Source organism: Alligator mississippiensis, chromosome 2 (genome assembly GCF_030867095.1).
Source record: "Alligator mississippiensis isolate rAllMis1 chromosome 2, rAllMis1, whole genome shotgun sequence".
NCBI lineage: Eukaryota > Metazoa > Chordata > Crocodylia > Alligatoridae > Alligator > Alligator mississippiensis.
The window spans coordinates 152083050-152097187 of record NC_081825.1 but is presented as its reverse complement, the minus strand read 5'-3'; the positions used below and the strand labels follow the sequence as shown (position 1 = coordinate 152097187).

The 14138-nt window shown below is 44.1% G+C and overlaps 1 protein-coding gene and 1 pseudogene across 1 annotated transcript in view; both read left to right on the top strand.

The window, feature by feature from the left end:
- The window catches only part of GPRIN3 (GPRIN family member 3), a 91365-nt gene that overhangs the window by 11243 nt on the left and 65984 nt on the right, over positions 1-14138 (top strand). The gene's annotated exons all lie outside the window — the stretch shown is intronic.
- Positions 10804-10922, top strand: LOC132248951 (5S ribosomal RNA; annotated as a pseudogene).

Genomic DNA, 14138 nt, shown 5'->3' with positions numbered 1-14138 from the left:
GGAAACCATTGTATAGATCCAGTGTGAGTGTGGGCAGATACTTCAGAATAGGATGGCTGGAAATCTGGGAGCCAAAAGTACTACAGGATCTGCCAAGGCTAGGAGAAGTCTACGAAGTGTAGGGCTTCAGCAAGCATGCTGCAGGACAGGTTGTAGAGAAGCCCTGTGGTGAGCGTACAGCTACAGGAGTCATGAGGGAACTTTTAATCTAGCTGCGTCTAGGTTCTGTACTTGTGTTGCTCCTAGTATTTCTGTCCCCCCCCCATTATTTCATAGTTTCATAGTAGCTAGGGTCAGGAGGGACCCGAACAGATCATCTAGCCTGACCCCCTGCCACAGGCAGGAATGAATGCTGGGTTCACAAGACCTCAGACAGGTGATCATCCAACCTCCTCTTGAATTTGCCCAAGGTAGGGGCGAGGACCACTTCCCTGGGAAGTTGGTTCCAGATTTTGGCCGCCCTAACTGTAAAATATTGCCTTCTGCTCTCTAACCTAAACCTATTCTCCATCAGCCTATTACCATTGTTCCTTGTCACCCCAGGTGGTGCTGGGGAGAAAAGGGCTCTACCTGTTTGCTGTTGATCTCCCCTGATGAGTTTGTAGGCAGCCACCACGTCCCCCCTCAGCCTGTTCTTGCTGAGGCTGAACAGGTTCAGGTCCCTCAGTCTCTCCTTATAGGGCCTGTCCTGCTGCCCTCTCACCAAGTGGGTGGCCCTCCTCTGAACTCTCTCCAGGCTGGCCTGGCCTGTTTATATAAATAAACAATATATTTATTGTATATATTGTATATATTATATCACACCGTCAATCCCAAAGCATCATAGCTTTTCATGAAGGTGGGGGAAAATTGCTTCTCTTCTGGAAAATGTGGCATAGTGTTAAAGGCTACTTATTATCTTCTCAAAATGTCTTTAGGGTCTATTCTCCCTCTGCTTCCTCTACTCGCTTCTTCACTGTTGGGGCTTTAGCTGGGTGGAAAGGATAATGAACAGAAGAGTTGTTTTGAAGGAAGGGGTGAGAGGAGGATATTGATCATTACAACGGCATTACAACTGCTAGCACCCCCAGCCTAGTTACTGTAGCCAAGAGCATGTACGTAGACAGAAAGGCAGGAGGTAAGAAAGATTTCACTAATACTTGCCCCCTTTTTTGGGATTTGTAACCATAATGGTTCCCTGACCATTACAGGGAAAATGGATCACGCACAACATTCTGTTTTGTTTCAAGTTAAAAGGAAGATGCAGAGGATCCTTTTCCAGGTTTCACTGGTCTTAAGTAAGAAACCACATGTGAGGACAAGATCATGAGTACTTTGATCTGCTACCTCTGATTTTTCATCCTCTACAGCAGGCCTGTCCAGCTGGTGACCTGTGAGCCAAATGCAAACTAAGTCATTAACTCTTTGCTCACAGGCTCCTGTTACCTTCATCTACTTGGCTCCCTGCACTTTACCCAGGTGCTGGCTACCCAGGCCATCACTGCTTAGGCCATCACTGCTGCTCTCCATTGTCTGCTGGTGCTGCTATCACTGCCTTCCCTTTAGAGTCCCCCTGTCTCCTCCAGCTTCCACTTCCTGCTGCCTACAGCAATCATCTTTTAATAAGAGATTTGTCTATTACATGTTGAAGATGCCAGCGTTTCTCTGGCCAACCATATGTTACCCTTTACCAGTCCAGGATAATAAGCAATGTTTCTGCTTGTGTATCTTTTGTCATGCTGTATCTATTTTGTACTCCAAAGTCTTTCCATTTGTACCAGTATTGGTGCTAGCCCATACATTTGGCTATGCCAAGAATGAATAACTGCCATGAAACTGAACAGTTACATGTTGTGGAGATTGTAGTTTGGGTTTTTTCCTTGTAATAGATAACCCAGTTACACTTAATACTTACTTATCCCTTCCGGATAAGGATCCATTGAAAGGATGGCTTTTTGACGCTGGTGTCTAAAGCAGAGTCTAGAAGTCCCTGGGGCCAGATAAGTGGATTGTTTCATGCTCTTTCTAAAATAAGGATAAATTAGTAAGGCATGTATTTTCTTGCTTTTCAAACCAGGAACAGATTTTTTTTTCTTTTTTAAAAAGACTCTCTTATAGGCTTGATTCCAAAGCTATATGTTTATGATGGCAAATGTAGAGGTTATAATAAGCCAATTCAAACATAAGGAAAAGTAGCACTATTTTCAAAAAATATTGCTGGTATCTAGAAAGAGGGATTTGCTTTGCTATCTTTTACAAAATAATGAGCTCAGTGCCAAATATGGAGCTTTTGGGGTTGTGTTCACACTGGCCTGTTTCCAAATTTCTCATACCACTTGGAGCTTTATCAATTTCATTCTTAAGTTATATATTGGTGGATGTTGAATACATCAAACTTTTGGACAGCATTGTGTTCAGTAGGACATGACTCACTGTAGCTCTTAGGACATTTGTTAACGTTCAGATATCTGTTGGGACTGTTTAGCAATTTCAGGGAAGACTCCCTCAAGGACAGTTGAAGTTTCAGAATAGACAACTCTCAGTCAAATACAGTTTTCATATAAGATGGTGACAAGAAGGATAGAGAGCTGGGTGTTTCCATATATTGCTGTCCCAATGATTTTATATAACTGAATAATGGTACGGTGGAGAACTGAGATATGTGAGACCGTATGGATGAAAGCTTTGGATACCAGGAAAAACTTCTCAAATGTTAAGACAGTGAGATAGACTGCCTCACAAAATTGTGAAATCTCTTTCATTGGAGGTTTTCAGGAAGAGGATGGGTAAGCATTGTTCAGGGATAATTTAGGAGTAGCCATTTCTGGAGTGGGCTGTGAAGAGCAATAGGTAGAAGACCAGGAATTCCCCCCCTTCTCCTGCCCCCTCCCCTCTCTGCAAAACATGTATTGCTTGGAAATCACAAGAAGATCTCTGCAGCCCACAGTGGGTAGAAAACAGAACAATGTTCAGCAGCAGGAGAATGAAGCAGAGTTTCACAACTGGCTTGGTTATGAAACAAGTATACGTAAGGTATAGGATGACAGAAAGGGGTGCTCTGGCTCTCCAGTTAGGATATGTGTTGTGATATGTGGAGCTGAGCTTGCAGTCCTCAAGTTGCAATAGAGAGAGGAGGGTGGTTAGTTTTCCCATGCTCTTGGGTTTTGCTGGTTGCCACATGGGGCCAGGAAGAAAATTTTCCTGTCTGTTGCTACAGGCGTCAGGGCTTTTTTCCCCTCCACTTTCCTTAGAAGCATTGGGTGTTGGCTGCAACCAAGGCTAGGGATTTTGATGAGGGTGTGCCAGTTCTCTTTTTGATACTTTAAAAACCTGGAGGTTCCTGGCTTGAGAGTCTTGCTTTTCTGCACAGCATTAGATTGATTGCTGTATTTGGGATGACCTGTGGAGGGTTTTGCCTTCATCTAGCATGGGGCACAGTCCTTTTCCTTGAATGTCTTGAGTGTGTTTTTACTTCTGTCCTTGTAGTGGCAGGACACTGATGGTGCCTTCATACTCCTGCTTAATCTGCAGCAAGTTAGGGTCTTTTTGTGTTTTCAGGTATTGTACCTGGTAGTTGTGCAAGAGTTATTTGTGCAGTTTTAAGGCTAACTTAAATACTTGAATAGGATGGTTAAATAGGGATCCTGCCTTGAGCAAGGGTTTGGACTAGACCTCCTGAGGTCCCTTCCAGGCCTGCTTTTCTATGAAAAATAGTTTTCTGAGGCTGACACGGAGATTTAAACCAGTTAGCAATCTACAAAGTATCTACAGGATATATTTTTACCACTTCTGTGGTATGACGAAGGAGGCATTCTTTGCAAAGACATAAAAATGCAAAAATCCCTTGTCTCAGGGTCTGTCTGTGTTAGGCTGTGTTACCCAACACATTCACTGGGTATAACATTTACGGACATAACCGAATGTTTTGAAGGGTTTGCAAGTTGAATCTGGAAATGACCTTTACATTGAATGTGAAAACTAACTGTATTTTCATACTACACTTTGTAATATAAATTGTTTTATTTGCAAACCCAGGTTTGTCTTACTCATTTAAGCCCACACCATTGAAGTCAGTGAGATGATTCCTGTGTGTAGATCCTACCTGTGTTCATCAAGACAGGGATTCTTGCCCTTTATTTAATTTGAGATTAGCTTTTAGAAATGGCCTACTTGTCTTTAAAGCACTGAAAGATAGAAAATGTAAGTGAGACCCTGAGGCTTCACAAAGGTTTGTATTATGTCCCTCCATGTCTATGCTTAAGCAAAAGATTGTAATAGATTCATATGATAATGGATTAAAGAGATGCCTTTTCAAATACCTATTTGAGGTAGATTAGAGTTGCTTTAATACAGGGGTGGGCAAAATATGGCCTGTGGGGCCCCTAAAAAAATTTGGAAAATTAATATTTCTCTGCCCTTGGTTCCTGTCAAAAATGACAGGAACCAAGGGCAGTAGGACCCAGGGGAAGCCCAGTGGGCTCCCACAACAGCGGGCCCCACCCGGCCGCGCCCCGCAGCCGGAAGCCTCAGCCGGGGTTTCTGGGCTGGAAGCACATGGCTGCCCCTGCGTGGGAAGAACAGGTAAGTTGGGGGGGGACCCCAGGCAAGGAAGGCGCCTGCAGCGTGGGGCACTGGGTGTGGGGCGGGGGAGGAGCCGCCTCCCCCACCCCGCTCTCAGCTTTTCCCTGGGCTCCTTCCCTGTGCGGAGAAAAGTGGCCCCTCACCCGCCCCATGGCTGGCGCCCTGCGCTGCAGCTACTCACAACCTGTGCAGGGCTGTCCAGAGCAGGCACAGGCAGCCCCAGGCCAGCTGCGAGTGGCTGCAGCGTGGGGTGCCAGCCATGGGGCGGGGAGGGGCTGCTTTCTCCCCCTTCCCCCCCCCACCCCAGGCTGGCAGTGGAGCGGGTTACAAGCTGGTGCTAAGCGCAGGGAAAAGTGGCACCTCGCCCACCCCATGGCCAGTGCCCTGTGCTGCAGCTGTTCACAGCCTGCCTGGGGCTGCCTGTGCATGCTCCAGAGAGCTCCACATAGGCTGTGAGCGGCTGCAACGTGGGGCACCGGCCATGGGGCAGGTGAGGGGCTGCTTTTCCCCACGCTCAGCACCAGCTTCTTCCTTGCTGGCGAGCAGGGGGTTGAGTGTGTGTGCTGCCCCCCGCCTGTACCACAGGGCTGGGGGGCACTGGGTGAGAGCAGGGGTGGGAGCCAGTGGAAGCATGGGGTCTGCACCCGTGCCCCGGGGCCAGTGTTGGTGGGGCCCAGAGCAGAGTGGCACGAGCACAGGGTCCCAGTTGGCAGGGGCTCTATGGAGCCTGGCCAGCTCCCCCCCTCCCTGCTGGTGCAGCCCAGCCCAGCTCCACAGACCCCTGCCAGCCTGTGCCCCGCTTTGGGCCCCACCAGTGCTGGCCCTGGGACATTGGTCCCAAGATGGTGACCAGGGGGTGGGGCACCTGTCAAGGGGCGGGACTACCCATGCAGCCCTCGACAGCCTGCCAAAACTGGGTAAGCGGCCCTCCACTCAAAATAATTGCCTGCCCCTGCTTTAATAGAATCATTCCACCCTCTCATGAAAGATAGTAAATTTTGCTTACTATATAGGACTGGATAGGGTCTCCTGGGCCACTCCCTGCCTGCTGAGGTAACCAATGAATTCTCCAAACTCACCACTGCAAATCCTTACCAATGCTGATGATAGCTTGCAAAAAAAAAAAAAATCTTTATTTGCAAGCTTTTGGGCACATTCACCCTTTCTCAGGAGAATGCAAAGATTGTACAATTTCTACTAGATGGAAATGAAAATTCATATTTCACAGGAGAACTGAAGGTATTGTAAGATTTCCTGGTTGGAATACTGTAGTACATTTTGTGCAAATTAGTCTCAGATAAGTTAGAACAGTCTATTCACCTCCATGTTGGAAAATAAGGAAACATAATTCAACATCCTGCTTGATACCAGACAACATTGAGGTAAATAGACTGTTCTAACTTTTATCTAAGCCTTATTTGCACAAAATGAACTATTCTAACCAGGAAGTCTTACAATACCTTCAGCTTTCCTGTGAAATATGAATGTTCATTTCCACCTGGGAGAAATTTTACAATCTTTGCATTCTCCTATGCCTGAGGAAGGGTGTGTGCACCCAAAAGCTGGCAAATAAAGATTTTTATTATTTTTTTGCAAATATCTAGTTGGTCTAATAAAAGATATCACCTCTGCCACAAGTTTTGATTCCTTTTGCCTGTAGACCACTATGACTACAACCTGTACCCCTGATGATAGCCTGGACGTTTGAAAATATTGTTCTGCCAAAATGGTAACAATGTAATTTTCCAAATCAAATGAATCATAAGTTCCCAGTTCTGGCAGGTAATTCCTTCTTCATTCTATTCTACACTCCATTCATACTCTCGTTCTTCACATATCCTCTCAATCTCTCTTCCATTTTTTCCAGATATGCTCTCTACCTTCATAGTTGCATGTAGGAGGGGAGAGTAGATCCTTCTTCTGTACATCTCCCTTTTTTTAGCCAGACCTTCCCTTTTGGTACCCACAGACAGGAAACCCCCCCCATGATTGTATGTTTCCCCCCCCCCAGTTGCCCAATGAAGAACATTATGCTCTCTTATTTTTCCATAATGGGAGCACATCAATTTAGCCACTGAAGAATGCACTCAGGGTATTACTGCTTATGTTCTCTTCTGTGTTTTACACTGGGATTCAAGCTAAATATGACTCCCATCTGTGCTGTCTCTATGGTTCCCCTTGTTCCAAAAGATAGGTCTGAAAATGTTCTTCCAGTTTAATCAGTCTGAACTCTTTTTTAAATTTACCCTTCCCCCAGAGATCACTCTTAGAAGTTTTCCACCCTCAGCCTACAGGCAACTACTCTGTTCCCCCTCTCTCTCTCTCAGAAACATTTTGTTTGCGGCAAAATATTCCATTTCCAGTTTTATTATTCCAAACTCTTAACAGTCTAATAAAAAACATGATCCAAAAACTTTATTACATGTGAGTAGTTATTAGTATAAAGAACGTCAGTCCTACTGTGAGAATAGTGATTATTAATTAATTGCTTCCATTGAAGGCACACAGAATAATGTATCTTTGTGCATCTCTAAATAGCGAGATATTAAAAGAAGAAGAGCAAGAAATGTCTTGGAATCAGGTCAATTTTGCTAGTAAATTGTGTTGTAAAGTATGGCCTTAAAGGCTTTTTTATTTTTTTACAAAAATAAAAGTAGCAGTAGAAACCATTATTCCCCACCCCTCCACAGCCCACTCCCCAAAATATTCAAAGTCAAAGGAAACTATAGTATATTAATATTAAGAACAATATACTGCTATTATCTACTTGTGGAATTGCTTACTAATTTAAGAGCCAAAAAAAGAACTGCTTTCAGAATTGTAACTGCAGAGTGACAGTAAACCTTTTTCTGTAAATCATTTGTTTGTGTTTTTAGTTTTTCTTATTTTGTAACTGCATGCATTAAAAACAGAGCTTGGCCATCTGCTGGATTTCTTTGCTTTTGAGGACTTAAGAGTAACCCTGAATTTGTCTTGTAGTATTGTTAAATTGTATGTAATAGAGTGCTTCTTCTCTTGAAAGCATTGTACAAACATTAACTAACTGACTCACAGTATTCCAATGAGAGCGGGGCTGAAGGTTTATCATCTCATTTTATATAAGGAGAAACAGGGAAATTAAGGGCCAGTTTCTTAACTTCTGTTCACTGATATAGTTCCATGTGCTGAACTGATAAGCATCAGCTGAGAATGTGGTCCCTGCTGATTTGCCAAAGACAGTGGAAGAATTTGGTGACAGAGCTATCACCAGAACATCAATAGCTTATAGGTCCCCATCTTCTTATCAGCCCACACCCCTATTTGTAAAACAGTCTTTGTACCCTGCTTAGAAGATGTTTACTTCAATGAGTATGACCTCAAAAGCAGCAAGTTTCATATTGCTGCATTCATATTCCATAGAGCAAGGCTCTACAGAAAACCTGACAGTAATTGTCTTCATTGTATTGTCTTTATACTATACTTAGATGTAATACATTTACCAAATGAACACCTATATAATGGGAGAAGACACTTAAATTCCTCCCATTTTTATATTGTAAGCTGGAACATTAAGGTAAGTGTCACTTTCTCCAAAAGAATCTTTATGACAGAACAGTGGGAGCAAAAGACTTTTTTTTTTCTGAAATAGAATAATTCCAGGTACTTATGGAATCAAAGAAAACTAACTTACACAGTTACAGCCATGCCTTGATAAAAGCAAGTGTTTTTTATTTGTGTCTCAAAAATAAAATGTATGGGATGGCTGTTATCTGTTCCATTGTACATATAGACTTTGAACTCAGAAATTATTCTATGGAAACAAAGACTTGCACTGATTGGTATTTTAATCATGGACATTCAGTTACTTATTAAAGTTGAGCAACTCACTTGTTTAGAATCAGCAGCTATGTGTTCAAATTTGCAAGTTTGCGGCAGGTTAAGAAAGGACTGAATGGCAGGTCAGCAACACACGACACAGACTTGAGGGCTTTAAGTCTTCTCCATTAGGAACTGTGATCATACTATACAAAAAGTGACTGACAGGGAAGGAATCTGTTACCTTGCTAATATTAGATACCATTCTGATTACAGTAGCCTGAGTTCAAATTGAGAAGGATTCAGGAGGAGAATGCCATTCTTCATGGTTGCATTCTTCAGCTCCTGGCACTCTGGTGTAGTGCCCAAAGACTGGAAGAAGGCCAATGTGGTGCTGGTTCCAGCTAGGATTGTGTGAAGCGAGCCACAATCAATTCCGATCCGGCCCAATTTGGGGGTCAGCGATTCGATTTATTGATTTGGATCATTGTCCCAATTCAGTTCGGCCAAATCCAAATCTGAAGATTCAATGCTGATTTGGAGAATCAGCGATTCAGCCATATTCGCAGCTTTAAATGTTTTTTCTACACACCTCGAAGAATGTGCAGCTCGTGAATGCTGAGATGGTGGGATGGACAGAGTGTCCCACAGGAGTGCCTGGAGACCCCTGCATGCTCAATGGTGCACCTCCCCCTGCGCACTTCCCTGGCTCAGTGATCGGCTGCAGGGGAACCCTGGGTGCCCCCCCCCACCCCCCCACCCCCAGACCCAGGAGGCACCAGTTGCTGAGCCGGATGGCGGAGGAGGAGTACCCTGCGTGCTTTGCGGCAGACCTGGAAGTGGACAAGAAGTGCTTCTGGTCCACTTCCGGTTCCACCGCTGAGTGCACTGGGGATTCCACTGCGCTCCCATGGGGCGCCCCATCCGCCCCACCATCTCAGCGTTCTTGAGCCTCCTGGTACCTTGAGGTATGTAGAAAAAACATTTAACGCTGTGTATATATCTGAAGCATTGAATCTCTCCAAATCAATTCGGAGGTTTCTGATTTGATTTGGAGAGATAAAAGGGTCTCCTAATTCGATTCAGAGATTTGGCCGCTGAATCAGGCTGAATCTCTACCGAATCAAATCAGTGATCGAAGCTTTGCACAGCCCTAGTTCCTACCCCTCTAGGTCCTCATGGAAATCTGGCCTTCTTTCCTATTCTGTATCCCATTAATCATATCGTGTTGATTGGCTTATTTGAACATGCAGAAAGTTCAATGTTGTAATCTTTGTGCATTTGACAGATAATGGGTTCTATGGATCTGTAGACAACATAAAAATCATTCAACATAGTAACTCTGTTGCTTGTCATTACTGGAGTTCACCCGCTATATTACTGCAATAAAGCATCGTGAGTAGTAACATGATTTGTATTTACTCTTATCTTTGCTTTGTTCGTGGGCTTTTCATACATCAGTTTCTTGACATTTTTAAGGATTGGAATTAATCCCAAAAGACTGGCGACCTTTCTGCTGTATTTTGCCTCTGAACTTAGTTGACTTGAGGAGCTCAAAGACATATGGAGGATATTTTTAACTTCATGGGTGGTGGTGGTTTTATTTTAATGGAGCTCTTGTTTGGCTGCTGCAAGGGTCTGCCTTCTTGATAAATGACTGAAGAGCCAAGATCACAATAAGGAAACTCAAGGAAGGGTTGTTGTAAAATTATATAAATTTGGAAGAGACTTGTTTGTCAATTGGAGGGGACATAGAGAACACTTGAGAGAGGATTTAGTGGGGCATTAGGATTAATGTAGGAGAAAATAACAACTGATTTGTTGGCTGTGATGTGTGTGGAGGATAGGAGCTTTAAAATGGATGTGGGAAGAATAAGCTTGGGATTTAAGGGGCAGAGTAATAATTTTACATCAGAGTTGAGGTGGGAAGTTTCAGGAGGAAAGACTACTCCATGAACCACACTACACTCTCTGTCCTGGAAACCCAGATTTCAGATTTTCAGTAATTCCAAAGTGATAGCAGGATTAGGTTGAGGGGGCTGGCACTTGGAGTAGGAGATCTTTCTCTCGTTGTCCTACTCTACAGGCTTTTCCTTCCTGGAAAAATGATTTTTTTGAGTCAAATTTATTTTCCATTTTTTTCATGCCTGTATCCGGCAGACAGAAAATAAGCATTAAGCATTTAAGATACCTTGAATTCTTACGTGGCTTTTAGGGTTGTGGGGGTTTTTTGTTTTGTTTGCTGAGGTTTTTTGTTTTTTTTCATCAACTCCTTCCTTACGCTTATTTTTCCCCACATCTCAAACATTCATAATAGCTACTAAAAGGTTTGTTAGGAGCAATAGAAAATGTACAGAATCCCCAGGCTCTCTCTCATGTTTAGTCTTCCCTTTCCATCCCAATTTCAGAAAGGGTTAACCGTTTCATTAGCAATAAAAGATGGAGCAAGCCTATGGCCAGACTGGACTGATTGCACCTGATCCCGTCCGATCTTGGAAGCTAAGCAGTCCCGGGCCCGACTAGTACCTGGATGGGAGATTGCCTGGGAATCCCAGGTGCTGTAGGCGTAAGTTTCCTGCCTGTGGCAGGGGGTCAGGGTAGATGATCTGTTCAGGTCCCTCCTGATCCTAGCTACTATAATACTATGAAACAGAGCCTTGTAAAACATGTTACTGGACCAGTTTTACATGCTTTCCTGAGAATAACCAGTCACATGTATTACATGACTCTTTCTCACCAGCCCGGGTCTCCTGAAAGCTAGCCATCCGTCTGCAGTACCATTAAATCTGTCCTGTACCAAGTAAGCATATGGTATTGTTTAACTTCATGGTACATACTGAAAATGTGCTGTCAGGGTCTTTGAATCCACAAGATAGAACATTTTATCAACCCAGTGATGCTTTGTCTGATCATACAACATAATAGCACCACTGTTTAGTGGGATTGGAGTTCACAAGCTATATTATAGCAATTAAGTGCCTCGTATAGTCTTATGATGTACCATATTTTTTCTTGCATACCACATGCCCCCAAATAAGATATGCACCTTGTTTTTTGGAAGGAAGAATACAGAAGAAAGAGATTGTTCCATCCAGAGTCACGGCCAATTATGTGATACAGAGTAAATCCTCCTAAAAACAGTGTCCAAGAAGTGTAGCATCCTGGGAGACAGTCTGGGAGCACAGACAGAAATGACATTTGTCACGTGATTAGCCCCTTGAAAGTGCTCTTAAGCTATGCTCAAACAGAAGAGCACGACTGCAGAGCCCTCCAGTCACATGACAAATGAACCCTCATTGTATGAGGCTTCAAATGAAGATGCTCCTAAGCAAAACAACATCATTAATTTCTGTCTGCTCCAGCTGCAACAGCAGCCCAACGGAACTGCTGTCTCTGGATGGAAGGGAGAGAAGGCAGGGGAGGGAGATTGTTCTGGGGTTTTCTCAGCCCCACTGGAGTGAGAAGGGTGGTGGATTGGAGCCCCTCACCTCGGAGGGGGTCCAGTCTACCTGCCCACCCCCCCTCCAGCAGGGCTGAGAACGCCACAGTGACTCCCCTCCCATCTAGAGATAGCAGCAGAGCTGCAAGATTGGGGGCTAGGGTGGTCACTGACACATCCCCAGAATACACTGTATTCTGGGGGCTAGGGCAGGCCCCCTCATCCAATCAGTAGTGAGGGGTGGGACTGTCTCCTCAGCCAATCAGTAGTGAGGGGTGGGTCCACAACAAAAGGGCCACCTCCCTCTCTCCCTCCCCCTGTGTCTGGGAATCCTGCTCTTCCTGGCTGCGCATGCCCTAGCTCTAGGCATACCCAATAGAATTACGAGGACTAGTGATTGACGTGTATTTCCATCAATGAACTGAAAAACAGGACTTTTTACAGTCTAGTCCTCACTGAGAAATGGATAAGGAACAAAGGGTTTAAAAACAGAACAGTTCAATGTAAAACAAGACCTACAGCCACCTGAATGGGGGCAGAGCCAGGGGACGAAGAGAGACAGAAGAAGAGCCAGGGGAAGATGGAGCCTCTCTCCTTGGATCAGTTCAGAACTGGATCCGACCCTTCACCCTCCTAATCCAACAACTAACATCTGTTGGATTGGGAGGATCAGTCTAACTCACGGCGATTTCTGTGAATTGCTGTGAGTTAGACCTGGGATCTGCACTTTTGTCTGCACTCTGGGTGAGGCAACAGGAACTTCCTGGTGTGGCAGAACACCAACAAAGCTAGGCCTCTTACCCCTGCAAGGGCAGTAGCAGGACTGTTGCTACATTACTGTAAATAGTTCTGTATATGCTACTGTAAATAATAGTGTTGTTTCTATACCACAGGCCTCAAGATACTACAGACTGCATGCAGCAGCATGCTGGCCCTGAGCCAGTTCACTGGCTGCTTCAGGCATAAGCTACGTTACTCAGCCTATAGCTATGGTTGTCAGGGGGTTAGCACAGCACTCTGCCCCTTCTGCTTGCCGGGCCAAAGACAAGCAGCAGCCATCATGACAGCCAGTAAAGCACAGCGTCTGAATGTTTTCTATTCCAGTGAAGAAAAATCAGCTTCCCTGCTTAAGACAAACACCAAATTTGGAAGGCTGATTTTGAAGGGGGGGAAATTGCATATGTTATGTGAGTGAGTATGGTATACCTATCTACTGTGTTTTCTCTGTGTAAAACACCCCAAAGAAAATGTGCAACTTGCTTTTGGAAGACAAAATGTATAAAAAAGATTTTTCCAGACTCAGGCTGACTGGCTGACAGACTGTCTGGTGTGGCAGACTGTCGCCTGGGATGTCATGCTTCCTGGGCACTTGGTTTCCAGCAGAACTTTATATTATATAAGGTTAGGACCCATATCCTTGCAAAGGGCAGTAGCAAAACTGTTACTTCTTTACTGAGTTTACAGGGATATAGAGAGAGAATTTAGTGTTGTTACTACACCACAAGACTCATCAAGATACTACCAACAGCTCTCTTGCTACCTCTGGCACAAGGTACAATGCTTAGCCAACAGCTAGAGCTGTGAGAACTTTAACACAGGGCTCCAACCCTTCAGTTAGCTGAGCAGATACAATCATCTGCCACTATCTTGGCATGCACAGCATCTCCGGGAGTGCTCCTTTGCAGGTGAAGAAAACAGCTTCCACATTTAAATCATGTACCTAAATACTAGAGGGTTGATTTTTGTGGGAAAGGTGTATATGAGCAAATATGATATTTTCTTCCTTGTTTAATTCATAGGTTTTCTATAGGCAAGGACAGTTCAGTTTCTTACAGCATTAGCGTTAGAATTAATCAGAAAATATTGGCATCTTTTCCACTGTGTATGTTTGCCTCTAGACTTGGCTGACATGAGTTCAAAGAATCACAAGGGTTTTCCCCCCCTTTTTTTTAACCTCTGCTCAGATCTAAGTGTAGGAAAAAACAGGTAGGATTTTAGTTTTTGACTGTCTGATTCAACATCACCTTCGAACTTCAGGGTTATAAGGGTTTTAGCATAGGAGTGCCTACACCAAATGAGACAAATGGATATATATCTAAGTTAGTATCATTTTTTGGTGGTGCTTGGGAGAGATTTTTCAAAAACAGACCAAAAAAAACCATTCCAGGCCAAAATTCACTCTGCCAGTTCTATCCTAGAGGATTCTATCATTGGTCCCTTAGGAAACCAGCTGGAACCTACACACTTATTATGACCTAGCTAGGAATATACAGTAAGTGATAATTCTTTGTACTGAGGCCTAAACCAAGATGTGGCCCCATTGTGCTAGGCAAGAATCCAGACA